Source organism: Centropristis striata, chromosome 16 (genome assembly GCF_030273125.1).
Source record: "Centropristis striata isolate RG_2023a ecotype Rhode Island chromosome 16, C.striata_1.0, whole genome shotgun sequence".
NCBI lineage: Eukaryota > Metazoa > Chordata > Actinopteri > Perciformes > Serranidae > Centropristis > Centropristis striata.
This window is the reverse complement of record NC_081532.1, coordinates 4999423-5014316: the sequence shown is the minus strand read 5'-3', so window position 1 is coordinate 5014316 and position 14894 is coordinate 4999423.

Below are 14894 nucleotides of genomic sequence, written 5' to 3'. Positions count from 1 at the left end.
CGCAAATATGTAAAAAAAAATGTTGCCGTTTGTGGTTCCTCAATCAAAGTAATGACAAACGGAGTTTTACAAGCTGTGGCCTGTAGCACCTGCAGTCAGCTTCTCCCCTGTTAGGATTCCTGCAGTGTTTATCGTTCAGCAGGTTTACCTGAGCTGAATCATCCACAGACGTCTCCTGCTCTGTAAAACACACAGACCCGCTGAATTAAACAGGTAAAACCACTAAATAAAGCAATTTCATGTTGAAAATCAGTATTTCTCTGATGCTTTCGCTAACGTTTGCTCAGCTTGTTTATCTGATAACTTAAGATCCAGACTTCTTACTGAAATCTGTCTTCTGGTTATAAAAAGTCAGTTTATGACAACTTCTGGCACAATGGTAAAGCATGCATATCAGGTTCAGCTGTTTTTAGACATTTTAATAAGAAAAACATGCATATTATACAGTTTATTATTATGTTTTTCCCTAAAAAGTGACAGAATCATATTTTACTGTAGCATGATCATTCCACCCCCAAATATTTTTCATCAAATATAAATATTAATGAACAAAATATAATTTTCTCTGCCCTCTGCCCCCACATGTTCTGAACATTGACACCCCCCCACCCCAAAAGGCACCAGCAACTTTACAAAACTCTAAAAACTCTCTGTTTATACTGTAAATTCTGCCATATTTATATTTATACTTATAAAATCTGTTTATACTGTGCCATATTGCCATACTGATACTATTCGCCATATTTATACCATTAATCTGTTCATACCGTGATATTTATTTATATTATTTATACTATTTACATCTCCCAGATTGCCACTGTCTTTTTGTCTATGTCTTCTTGCTTGTACATGTATTTTTACATTTACATTTTATATCTTTTACTTATATTTTATATTTCATGTTTATTGCTGTTTGCACTGGGGATAAGAGGGAAACGCAACTTAATTTCTCTGTATGTCCTGTACATATGGCAGCATATGATGAATAAAGTTGACTTGATAACATTTCAGGTGTAAAAAAATGAAACTGCACATTAAACCCCCAAAAATCTGTGTATCATTCGTTCTTTCAATTTTCAATTAGCAAAAATCAAATAAAAAAATTGGTTATTGGTTATTGACTGGTTATTTTGTTATTTGTTTTTATTATAACACAAAAAAATGCTTGTTTGTTCATATTTCAATATTAGGCTCAGATCAAAAATCCGAAATGGAAAAACGGGCAGCAGGACTGAATTTGATTCTAATATTTAATTGGTCGGGTTTACGTGACCCGGAAGTTTGACTGTGGTCAAGTGAGCCGTCATTCGCTTCTCAAACCAGTCGTCACTATATAATGTAGTGACCCGTATTGTGATATTTATGGTAAATTCATTGCCAATAATATCATGCAATTAATCTTCTTTCCATATGTATCTGGTATTTGGGCCTGGTTCTGTAACACTTTATTTTGAAAACTGCACGTCGACACAACAAATACATTTTCAATGCTACACAATTTAATTATTTCATGGTTAATACTTCATCTCCTCTCTGCGGCTAAGAGTTTTATGCTGAAAAAAGTGAGAAAGAATGACAGTAAAGTGTATATCCTTCATATCAGCCCACTCTGAGCAGTCTCAATGAATTTACCATAAAAATCACAATAAAATGATACACAGATTCACAAAACCCCAGAAAAGTAAATTCATGTTCAGGTAAGTCGCCAGATGCTCTCTCAGAATGAGCAGAGGTGTGTGGGAGTTCTCTTCGGACCAACACTGGCTCCAATGAGGCGGGCAAAACAAAGCAGGGCCCTTCAGATTCACAATGGGGACACTGTCAGCAAGGACAGGGGAGGGGAGAGGGAACAAACAGAACACAAGAGTTTCACAAACAACCTGTCATAAGGCATTCAGTAGGACAGGTCTGACTGGGACACCCAGCTCACACCCTGCGCCAGGGGTGAGGCAGGGGTCACCTCTCTGATGCATAGTGGGAGAGATAGAGCGGAGGAGGACAGATCAGGGCTGGGCTGCATGGCATCTTCATATTGCTGACTTCTGACATTTCAGCTCTATTGTCTGAGGTTGTTTCATGAGGTTTTATTATGTCAGAGGTAGAGAACATGTTGTGTAACAGTTTTTACCTGGAAGTATATGTGTTTTTACTTTCTAATAAGGTTTTACATGTGGAACTAATGGATTTATTATGATTATTAGATGATAATTAACTTCTTAAAAAGTCAAGTCAAGTCAAGTCAAAGTTTATTTATAGAGCACATTTAAAAACAACCTCAGTTGACCAAAGTGCTGTACAGTTATTACAATAGAATAAATCATACACAACTGGGTATAAATAAAAACAATAAAAAGAATAAAATAATAAAAACTCAATCCAAAACAGAGTTAGAGATACAAAAGACAAATAAAAGGGTAAAAAAGTAAAAAAGAAAGCCAAGGAAAATATGTATTTTAACCCATAAGAACCCAGACTCAGTAATCCTTAAAGGAAAATGATGGGGGGTATACAACAGACCAAGTGGACCACATAGAACACATTTATGATTAAAAAAAATAAAAAAATACTAGCCTTAAATGTCAAAGATCTTTGATCTGACATATATGTTACATTAGACGTTTATGGAATTTATGTTTATAATATTTCTTATTTTTAGGTGAATAAACTAGACACCTTTTCTGCTTACTGTGATATCTGTACAGCACTTTGGTCAACCCCGGTTGTTTTAAATGTGCTCTGTAAATAAAGTTTGACTTGACTTGACTTACAAAAACACAAATTTGCCTTTTTATTTGCATCTCCACAACATATATAAAAGGCAAGGAGGACATATCAGGGCTGGGCTGCATGGCATCTTCATATTGCTGACTTCTGACATTTCAGGTCTATTGTCTGAGGTTGTTTTATGAGGTTTTATTATGTCAGAGGTAGAGAACATGTTGTGTAACAGTTTTACCTGGAAGACACAGTGTGTACAAGTATATATGTTTTTACTTTCTAATAAGGTTTTAAATGTGCAACTAATGGATTTATTATGATTATTAAATAAGTGAGTAATGCTTTTTAAATGGGTAGTAAGACATTATTTCAGACAACCTTTGCTTGGATATGAAAAATGCATTTGGATTTGTGTATATCCTGTGCAACATAATTAACTTTGTATTTAGTTTTTTAATTTATCTGGAAGAAGTCTCTAGAGTAGCAACCAGTGATTTATTTTTTATTATTGATTAATTTTTTGGATTTCCTTTTTTTATTTAAAAGGGACCATGTACTGTTTAAAACCAAAATGTCACCTTTTGATGCATTGTAACAGATTATAGCATTAGGTTCTTCTCACCTGTAGTGCCTTGGTCAAGACAAACAAACAAACAAATAAACAAACAAACAGTACAGAGTGAAATTAAGCTTAATTTTCTCAATTAATAAATGTGTCTTTGATCTAAAAAAAATAAGAAAGTATTTGTTAATGCCTTTGATTGTCTTTTTTTGTCCAACAAATAAAGATAAGGCGTAAATTACCATCACTGAAGTCAGCAAATATTACAATTTGAGAAGCTGAAATCAGAGAATTTATGCCAGTTTCAATAAAAATAAAGCACCTTCTACTGATTTTCCAAACATTAATATATGATATATTGATGCCTGAGGAAATATACCTTATTGGAAATTACCATCAAGACAAAGCAGAATTTGAAATACTGCTACACAATGAAATTATTTTTAAAAAGCTGGCTGTAACCTCCATAAAAAACAGCTTGTAGCAATGCCTATAAATAGTTTGTGTCAATAGTTGAGGGGAAAACAGTGTGCAGATGCTAAATCTCCCCTTCAATGACACAGTCATTATTGTCGTTTTGATTTTGTGGTATTGGTTTCAGTTTTTAGTTGATAATTCTGGCCTACTTTGACAGCTTGTAGATACCCAGTCATCACTGTGGCCCTCCTGAGACTAAGCTGAGTGCCAAAAAGCTGACAGAAACAGAGTAATCAGAGCTGTGCCACTGACCGTTGTTTATGTGTGCTAACCAGAACTGACCTAGTCTCTGAGTGTTGCTTATTTTTATAAACAGCTGACATCTCTGTGGATGCCAAAAGGAAACATCATTAAAAAAAAATCACCGTTGAAGAAATATCACAATGCTAATTAACTTCTTAAAAAAATATGTATTTTAACCCATATGAACCCAGACCGATATATCAGATATCAGATAAAATTATGGGGGATAAACAACAGACCAAGTGGACCACATAGAACACATTTCTGATGTTTTTAAAAAATATATATATATTCTAGCCTTAAATGTCAAAGATCTTTGATCTGACATATACGTTACATTGGGCGTTTATGGAATTTATGTTTATGATATTTTTTATTTTTGAATGAATAAACTAGACACCTTTTCTGGTAAATGTGCTCTATAAATAAAGTTTGACTTGACTTAACACAAATTTGCCTTTTTCTTTGCATCTCCACAACATATATAAAAATTGTGACATTAATAGTGCTGTTAGACTACAAATTCCATTTCAGATTTGTTTTCAGTAACAAAATAATAATAAATCAATAATTAATGAATATAAATAACACTGCCTCATTCGATGGCTTCTCAACAAGCTACTGTGGCTGTAGAAAACTGAAAAACACACTTATGTACTTGAGAAAACATACATGAACATTACTAGAACATTTCAAATGTTTGTGACACCCTTGTCACCGTGGGTTCCTATGGGTTAATTTAGTTCCAAAATGTTTTTTTTTGATCTGATCAACATGTCTTTGTGTAGGAAATATTTAAAGGGCAAATTCACACTGAGTCACAGGGCACGGTGCCAAATTTACCTCCTGACAGTTACCATAATTACCATCTTCCAACTAGTACATACCATTCGCTTTGTACTTCAGACTGTGGTATTTTTGTAATAGCCGTGCTGTCGTGTAGTGGGGTTTGGCTTGAACTTTTGAACCAACAGAGAACAATGCGGCAGCAGCAGTTGAATGATTTAGCAGAATTTGCATCTTCATACCATAGTTTCCTATTTTCAAACTCATGTGTCATATAAAACACAAATAGCTTGGTGTTGTTTTGTCCTGAGCTGATTCTAAAATTAAGACTTTGCTGAGAATCATCAAGTGTTAATAGATATTTCTCTAGAGAGTAATGAGTATGCGAGTGATTAGAGAGTATAATGAGGAACTAAGAGTAGACTTTCTCATTATTTTCCCAGATCATTGCATTTCCCGTAGCATCCTTACCTTGCCAGGTTCACTGAGCTGTACTTGCACTGCATCTCCGATTCCAGCATATAAAACCAGAATGCAACCCTCTGCTTTAGCAAAATGGAATGAAATCTGTTGTACACCGCCGAACTGTCACACAAAAAATATAGTAATGGGCCTCAACCTGCCACCGCTGTTCACAGGTGTTTTTTTACAACAGTATTTATTTGACCATTATGTTAAATTGTCCCCATAAAGCCGCACTTGGCAGCGCCATCCTCTGAATCTCTTTGTGAGCCACTTAAGTATACCACTGAGGGTTAGTGTGTTCCATGGACCCAATATGGTCGCTTTAAACTGAATAAATAAAGGCACTTTAGAAAGGCTGTGCCCCCTTTTTGGGGAAGCAGTGTTGAGGAAACGGCTCTCAAATTTTGTGGGTTTTCATGCATGTTGTAAGTGTTGCTATAAAGTTGTGGGCTGTACCTCTAGGAGATGGTTAGGTTTAATGCAGTATTTAACGTCTCCTTGCTTTCTAATAAGTGGATCAAATTAATTACATCTGTAAAGGTCAAGATTTGAGATTTAGTATAGCATCTTGAACTTATTTATAGGAACACTTGTAGGTACACTTGTAGTGTAAATGGGAAGCACAGAGCAAAGAGAAGCAGTGTATATACAGGTGAATCTCAATACATTAGAATATGATGGAAAAGTCCATTTCCAGTTCAAGTCAAATAGCCCAAACCAAGTATTGAGTCATATAGATGGACATACTTTTCAGAGGCCAACATTTACATATTAAACATACTTTTTAAAATTGGTCTTTTGTTAAAAATATATTTTTTTGAGCTATGAATTTGAGGTCTTCATTTAATTTAAGCCATAATCATTAAAATAAGAAGAAATTGAATTAATTAAGACATGAAATGTTTCATTCTGTGTGTAATGGATCTATAAAATGTGATATATCCACTTTTTGAATTGAATTACTGACATAAATAAACCTTCTATGATATTCTAATTTATTGAGATGCACCTGTATATATCATTTAATTCTTCATTTCATTTATCGTTTATTTATTTTTCAATGAAACATTGAGGGCAACCCCTCATTTACAATGATGTCGAGAGTACAGACAAAACACATGCAAAAACATTAAAAACAGTTGCAGTGAAAGGCAGTTATTGGTTATCATGGTTTAATTATTGGTTACCATAGTTATAATTGTGTTGAGTTTGAGTGAATGTTATAAGATGTTCCAGGTACATGCAGCAGAAAAACTGAAAGCAGTTTTTCCGAATTCAGTATTTGTCACATCACAAGATATGAGTGTAGAGCTCCATACATTTATGTTATAAGTTGCAGAGTTCAGACTTTCTCTCCTTTTGTGGTGCTGTTGTGATCTAGAGGACTGTTGACCACAGGCAGGCAGCCATAAAATGAGGGGGCCTGACTCTGTTGAGACCACCTCTATTCATGGCCCCGGAGCCACTGGATGCTAAGTGGCAGCCGGAAAATCACAGCTGTGGGATCAAGCACGCCACATTAGGAGAGAGAGTCCGGCCCCAAACGAGGGTACAGTACAGCACGAATAAAATACCAAAGGCAAGTTGATCTTCTCAACTGATGCTGAGTCTGTTTGCTCCTGCTGAGGCACCGGCACAACGCTCACAGCTTAAAACCTGATGACTTGGAGATACTTAGAGCAGTAGAGTGACATTCTCATGTAGAAAATAGCTGTGAGTTCTTGTAGTTTTGCCAAATTCTACACCTTCACTTATTCTGTTCCGTTCTTTCACAATAAAAGCCTGCCAGAAAGCATTTTGCGAAGCAACTCACAGCTCAATAAAATGACTTACAGCAGCTGTCCTCAGTAGCGGTAATGGGATTGGGGGTTCAAATTTTGATTCTTGCGGTTGTTCTGTTGCTCTGGACAGTAGCCAGTCTGCTAGCTATAGCTGAACCAAACAACCAAACAGCTAGAAGACCAGCTTGCCGTCTGTTTTGCAGTCTTTTATTTCTCAAAGCGCTCTAAAAGCAAGGTCAAGATTTACTCTTGTCCAGCGGCCTCTTGCTCGGTCACTCTGCCTCTTCTTTTTCCCTTCCAAGCTTCCTCCGTCAGTGTCGAATTCAGTCTACACCCCTCTGCCATTATGTCTGTAGTTGTATTTTTAGCATTTGGGTATGAAAAAGTCAAATTACTCTTGAAATGATTATTTTTCCAATTGCCAACATGTTTCATGAATATATTTGTGGGAAAAATGGGTCCCCACATATTATACATATTGAACTAATTGCCATTTTTACTCTCCTGTCCTCTCCTCTCTGCTCTGTGTAAACAGATTTTCAGTGAATGTTTATCAATACGTTTCTGCTGGCGGAGGGTGGAGTTCAGAGGGTTAAGAGATCACCAAAACTTGTAATAGTTCATGTTGTGTATGCTATTTTTGAGCAGGTAATGCCAAATACTTAAATGTAGATGGTTAAAGACGGACTGGAATATTGTGTTATATATACTTTCTTTAAATCTGTTTAGTTTATTGCATGGAACATGCCAAATAAGTTTCCCGAGTCTTACTTTTCTGCTTACACAAAGAGACACTTGGTCCTTCATTATACCCTCTGGACAGAGCCTCACCATGCGTTTTCGCTGAATTTCAGAGACAGGGCATTTTTCTACAGCAATTTACACTCCTACAATTATAGTGTTCTGGTGCAGATATGGTGTCGGCCCCTCCTCCTTGACCTCTGCCCTTTGCGAAGCAGGCGAAAGTGTGTTGCCTGATTAACGACTGGCTGAGGTACATGGCTCAGGCTCCAGCACCTTGTCCTCCCAAACTGAGGTGACAGTCTCCTAGGCTCTTTATGGAAATTAACTGCAAAACATAGCCAATTAGACCTGCGTTATTTAGAACGACTCAGCTTTTCACCCTGAATAAAAGCGGGCCCAGATAAGACCGGTACACTCAGACACTGCAGCAAATTAATGTGAAGTTGGTGGCCTGCCAGTAAGCCAGTCCATCTAAAACGGGGACATTAAAAGCATGATGGCAAGTTTTTGTATGAGCTCTAAATTATTGCTGGATAGAACACAGGATGATTAAAGAGCGGGGTTTGTGAATAATTTTAGACTCAATTATAAATTGAACAGTTGGGATTGGTGATGTAAGATGTTTTATTCGGGCTAATTGTCAAAATATTCTGATGCAACACTAGACAATAATTCGTTAGTTTGTAGATTTTGTTTACAGCGTAGCTCCTGGACAAAATTTTCCCAGGTTCTGCACCTTTTTTTATTCCAAATGTGTAACTGGGAATTAAGCATCTGTATAACGTCTTTTCAGTCCACCAGCTAAAGATAGGGCTCTTAGCCTGATACGCTGTCTTAATTTTCCCTTTCTCAGGTCACTGCAGAGAGCGACGGCATTAGAGTGAGGAGGAGGGTCCTTACTCTATGTGCAAGAATACACTGTGGAAGCTGCAAAGGGCAGAGTCTCTAGGAAATCTACTCTTTCTTTGAAAAAATGTCACGGGAGAGATAGGAGATTGGCACCACAAAGAGCCCAAAATAGCACGGGCTGCTACGCATTGTCAGACAAGATTTGGGCTGAGACATTGACTTTTGTTCTGCAAAGTACTGGCCCCTGAAAGGGAGATGGGAGGTGTAAAAATTGTGATTTCTCCTCTTCCCCTGGTTATGTGCAATACATTACCCTCTTGATAATGCATGCTGCTGGGACGGAGGTTGGTAACGTCACAATTATTTTTTTGTGCGCGACAAAAGCGCTGCGTTACAGTCGGGAAATGGGTAACTATGGATGCTAGCGCTTTTATTTTAGGTGAGTGGAATCAGCGGTTACAAAGGCACTTATTTATCAAAGGCATCAGGCCTGCTCCAGAAGATTAGGACAGATCCCTAACCCTTCTGCTTTCCCATAACTCCTGCACATTCAACATTTCTTCCTTCTGCCGTCCCCATGATAACAAAGGCCTCATATATTTTGGCAGGTTTGCCCCTTGGCCACATAATAGGATTATGAATAATTTCTACAAATTTACAAAAACAAATCACATGGCACGGCTTAGAGTTTGCTAATAATTTCTCCATAGCTGATAGATCAAAGCAAGGCGCAGGGACTGCAGAGCCAGGCAGTAGATTGACCCTGGTCAGGCATTTTTAATGAAAGGGTTAATCTCCTCAGAGGTGACTATTCAGGAGCAAGCAGTGTGACCAAATGAAGAATTCAGGTCTGGGATAAGAGGGAGAATAGTGGTCTTGAGGGTGCTGTTGGGTGACAGCGAGGAAGCCCTGAGGTAAAACTGTGTGATGCTGTATTTGAGCCCATCTGACCAGACCTCCTCCCCAATCCGCTGAAAGAGAAAGGTGGGAAATAAGTCCGGCTGTTTGAAGAACCTATGGCATGTAGGCCCAAGGCTATTTCATGGATGGCCACAAACAAACCTGCTCCGTTGGCTCTGAAAGCACATGAAAAGAAACACACAAAAACACACACGGGCATGATGGCGGCTGTGCGCATACTCAGGCATAGAGACCAATGGGGACACGTGCACACGCACACACACATAGAAATCCCCATTAGGACTGCTGTTCCTCTCAAAAAGTACCTGAATGTACTTAGAGTCCTGGCTGTTTGGGATAAACTTTGTTGTCAAGCACCTCTTGTGCTACTGTAAGCACACATGCCCTCTTGTGAGTAATTAGACTTGAATACCTTCCAAAAGGAGAGCGGGAGAGAGAGGGTAAAAAAAAAAAAACCCCAAGATGCTTTTATAAATGTATAAGCCTTGGCTGGTTAAGGAGGTTTAGAAATCTCATCATGACAGTGGCAAAATGGGCCTCTTAGTAATTAGGAACAAATGAAATTGCTTATCACTTATCGAGTTACTGTGCCAGCCATTTGGCTGCGTTCAGAGGGATTAATCAGAAGGCTATTGACATTACATTGTTCCACAATTATCATTCATACGTTTTATGGTAATTGGGCATTTTTTCACGGAGGAATTAAGGTGCCTACGTAATTCAAGACAAAATGAACATACGCAAATACAAACATTAATCAAATCCCTGAAATAACGCTGCAACATTTCAGCCGCTGATAATCACGCAACAAAGTGCTGAAATGAAACGTTAAAAAGAGGGATATCCGTCTTCTCTTTGAGAGGAACTGAAATGCCATTTTAATAATTCATTTATATGGATGATACTTCGTTATATGGAATTATATTTGTGTATAAATTAATCAGCGATTAAAGGAAGGTTTATACACCAGCGTGTAAATGTTTGCAAAGTGGTAGTACGAGGTGTGGAAATGATTTATTACATCTTTAGTCGAGGTATTGCAATAAAAGTAACAGTTTATTTAAGATTTCTTCATAAGCCTGGCTGCTGTGTTGCATTACGGCCTCTTATTAGGACAACAAAAAACCCACAATGTGACATCAACCTAATAAAACCAATAAGAAACACTTTGTTCTGAATGCAATCAAAACTTAGACACGTAACTCCTCCCTTGTGCTCTTTTTCCAATACCTTCCCACCAGCACCTACATGTGAAAATTACATGTCATTGTCCTAATGGCCTGGGGAGGGGGGTTGATAAAGGAAGACTTTGCCTAATGCTTCCATAAACGTGTTAGGCAAAGTCCAGCAGGATGTAATTGCATCTAATATATTTACAGAGGATTGATTTTCCCTCCCACGACCCGCCCACCAGGCAGCAACAAGCTGCGGTCAGTTCAGCCGGGTCACCGCCGATGAGTTCTACGTCCACTCTGTCCTCTTTACACCAAGCAACAAGGCCGAGCCACAGAGACCAGGGAAAGTATTGGAGTGCAGCTTAATGAGGTAATTAGTCAAAGGCCATGACGATCCTGGGAGGCTAATACCTGTGACCTCTTGATCCTGGATTCCTGACACACGTCTCTGGAGACTGTACAGGAAAGACTGCGGCAAAATCCAAACACTGTCGCCTCGGCCAGACACTCTGGCCAATTTTGTCCAAGTATGTGTGATATTACACTTCGAGAACTCGGGATTCAAGCTGAGCAAACCCCCCAATTTCTCTTCTTTTTTTTTTTTTTTTGGTTTAATTACTCCCACAATGCAGTAATGGGTCTGCCCCCTTTCCTTCCCTGAAGAAAAATAAACCTTTGCAAACTTAAACTACTTCACCTGTTTACTTAGAGAAAGAAGTTCTGGGGGAATTGACAAAGGCAGTGAAAAAGCACAAGAAAGGAAAAAGGATGAAGAACACAAAGCAGGTTGATATTTTTTTCCCTCTCCCATCCCTTTCTTTTCTTTTTATCAGGTTACGTGACTGGAGGCTTCATTAATCACCACCTCGACAGCCTCTGCCAGGGGGAACTAACTGCATTTGGCCCAATTAGGCGCTGTAGAGACAATAGGAACAGCACAAGTTGTGCCTCTATGCCAGGAGCCAAGCGTTGCCTCCCTGTCATTACCTACAGAAAGGGAAAAATTAACCCCTACCAGCTTCCCTGCTTTCCTCCATTGATCCGAGGCTTTTGTGGTGTCCCTGGAGCGTGGCAGACAATTACAGATATTATTACATCTGCATTGATTTTTTTTAAAGAGAGCAGAGTGTCTCCAAGCAATTAAAAAAAATTACAGTTCGGAAGTGGGCCAATTAAAATGCCCCCAGCCCTGGAGGGTGGCAGCAGTGTTGGTGGGAATGGAGGGACAGGCTTGACTGTCAGAATGTTGCAGATTTTTTAGAGACAATAACGTGCAAATTGCATCGCACTTGCATTGCTTTCAAAAACCAGGTCTTAGTAAGGTCCAGGAAAACACTTGAAAGCTTGTTTTTACAACAAAGAAATAATGAGTGATGATTTGAAACATAGTGGAAAGTGTCTGCATGGGTAGAAATGCTCATAAGTTATGTGTAATTCTACAAAACTCGAATTAGGCTGAAAAATGAACTTTGATGCTTTTGGGCAGTAACCATTGTATTGTATTGAGGCATTTAATGCAGCATGCACTGTAAAACCCAACTTTTGTTTCAACTTAAATATTTGAGTGTCCATGCTGCGAAATAATTTTATGTCGAGACAACACAGACAATGTAGTTAACTCAAATGAATCTTGCTATTTGACTTAATATTTTAAGTTAAAATGACTTTTTGCACAAATCTTTGTTGTATTGAAAAGGAAAAATTAGTTATAATAACAAACAAGCTACGTTGGGTTTTACAGTGTGCTTGTACCAAGATCTAATTGGCTGTCTAATGTTACTATATACTATGTTATGCACAGAGATGGGGCTTGTGTGTGTGTGTGTTTGTGTGTTTGTGTGTGTGTTTATGAGGCTTGACTACAGTGTGCCTTGCATAGCTGTTAATGAGCTGCAAAATAAAAAATAATGATTTGTACCACAATGTGTAATATTGTAATTCTATGAAGTTTCTTTGGTTTTATAAAATTTGTATCAAAAAAGTAAAGGTATCAGAACCAGTACTGGTATCAGTAAACAAAACCTCTAAATGATACCCCGCTGTAGCCTGCACTGTCCGTCAAAATGATCATTGATCCAAAAATATCTGTTGAAAATGATCTCTTTTATTTGGTCGAGGTTCAGGATGTCTGTTTTAAGCCCTATAGCTATTGTGGAGAGTTTAACATTGTGAGGTTAACTTTGTTAAAAGGATATGATGAAGAGGATGATATGATTCATTGAATACTAGGATATACAGTCATATACAGTCAGTCAAAATATTAGACCACCCTTGTTTTCTCTAATTTCTTGTTCATTTTAATGCCTGGTACAACTAAAGGTACAGTTTAATTTAAGAGCTGATATCTACACATTTAACATGGTTTTCTTGACAATGATTTTGGTAATTATCAAGAAAACCATGAAAAATATCTAGATATCAGCTCTTAAATTAAACTCTTATCAGCTATTCTTGTTGTTATCATTATATTTGTCCAAACAAATGTACCTTTAGTTGTACCAGGCATTAAAATGAACAAGATATTGAAGAAAACAAGGGTGGTCTAATAACTGTTTCCATGACTGTATGTCTCAACTTTTCACTTTCAATCAAAACATACTTTAAGTTCCTATTACATATGTATTCATGTTTTTTTAGAGCACACGAAACTCAGAATTTAAACAATGTCTGTATTTCTATCCTGAAAAACTTACTCTTTAGTTGCATGAGTGCGTCTCCACACTCTGCCTGTTAAATATTAATCTGAAGTCTCTTCTGATTCATTTGTTAAAGTATCATTCCTCTGGCTATCAGCTCCTCTGTCATCTTTTATCTGTCCGACCGGGTGAAACTTATGTAAGCTTTCTCATGCTTCCATTCTCCGTGTCCGTACATCTATGTCTCACTCTCTTTGTTTCACACACATTTCCTTCTTTCCATCTTTCACTTGGGCCTTGGCGTTGATTTCCCCCATGGAGCAAAGTTGGCCTTTATTGTGGCCATCTGACTAAACTTCCTGAAACCACAAAGAAAGGGAGAGTGCTAATTGGAATTACGGCTAGATGGAAGACTGGCAGTGTAGAGATAAGAGATCAATGTGATGCAAATACAGCCCGCATCCAGTGGCTGCACAGCCTCCTAAGGGCCCATTGTTTTCTTGCTCTGCAATTAGAGCTAGGGAGGGAATGACTGTGTATTATTGCTATGCTTGGTAGTTCACAAAGCACACATACTTGCACACACAAACACCTACCTGGCCCCTTTTAATTTTTTTTGGAGTGGTTTGAGTGGAGCAGGTGGGCTCTTGGATTATTCAAACCAGCTTTTGACTAAGAAGGTAAACAATGCCTCCAAATAAAAAAAGACATCTATAGAGAGACACCCAGACACTTAGAAACCCAAAAAGAAAGGGTACAGTTTAAATAAACAGCATTTGGCGCAGGAGGAAAAAGGACAATGAAACTGTGGTTCTGAGCTGCAGTCGTTTTATCACCCGACACGCTGCATGTGTTTGAAGTGGAAAATCGCAGTTTCTTTAATCCATGGAGCATTCAAATAAGTTTATTTCTCCAGGATTAAAAACAGTAACAATAGCAGGCAGTTAAAAACAAACAGCTCCAAACAAATGGCGACGAGGCTCAGGCGCTCGGCACGGGTAAGCTCTCCATACATCGTGGTCTGTTTCATTAGCTGAAATGTATTATTATTGTTTATCTATTGAGCTTCCTGATAAAAACCAGCCATGCTTCCCCTTTTTGGATTACAGAGTTAGAAAGGTTCAGGGGTGGCTTGCCTGTGTAATCCACACAATTCTGTTCCAACAACAACAACCTCCGGAAGATGGGAGAAAAAAAGGAGTTTTCAACACCTCAACACCGTGCCGCGTTTGATTAAAGAGGGCTAATTTCAGAATATCATCAAAGGGGAAAGGAGCTTGGTGTGTGTGTGTGTGTGTGTGTGTTGGTGTGTGTGTGTGTGTTGGTGTGTGTGTGTGTGTGTGTGTGTGTGTGTGTAATGGTCCTGTTCATTGTGAAGTTCTGCAGCTGTTTAAAGAAATACAGGAGAAGTGTCACGCAATCTGAAATTAGGGATAAAAAGAACGGACAACACATATTGTCCCAAACCACCAGAACTTTTTATATTCAGGAAACTAATTTGATGGCTAATTCCATTTTACATCAAATACACTAAAAA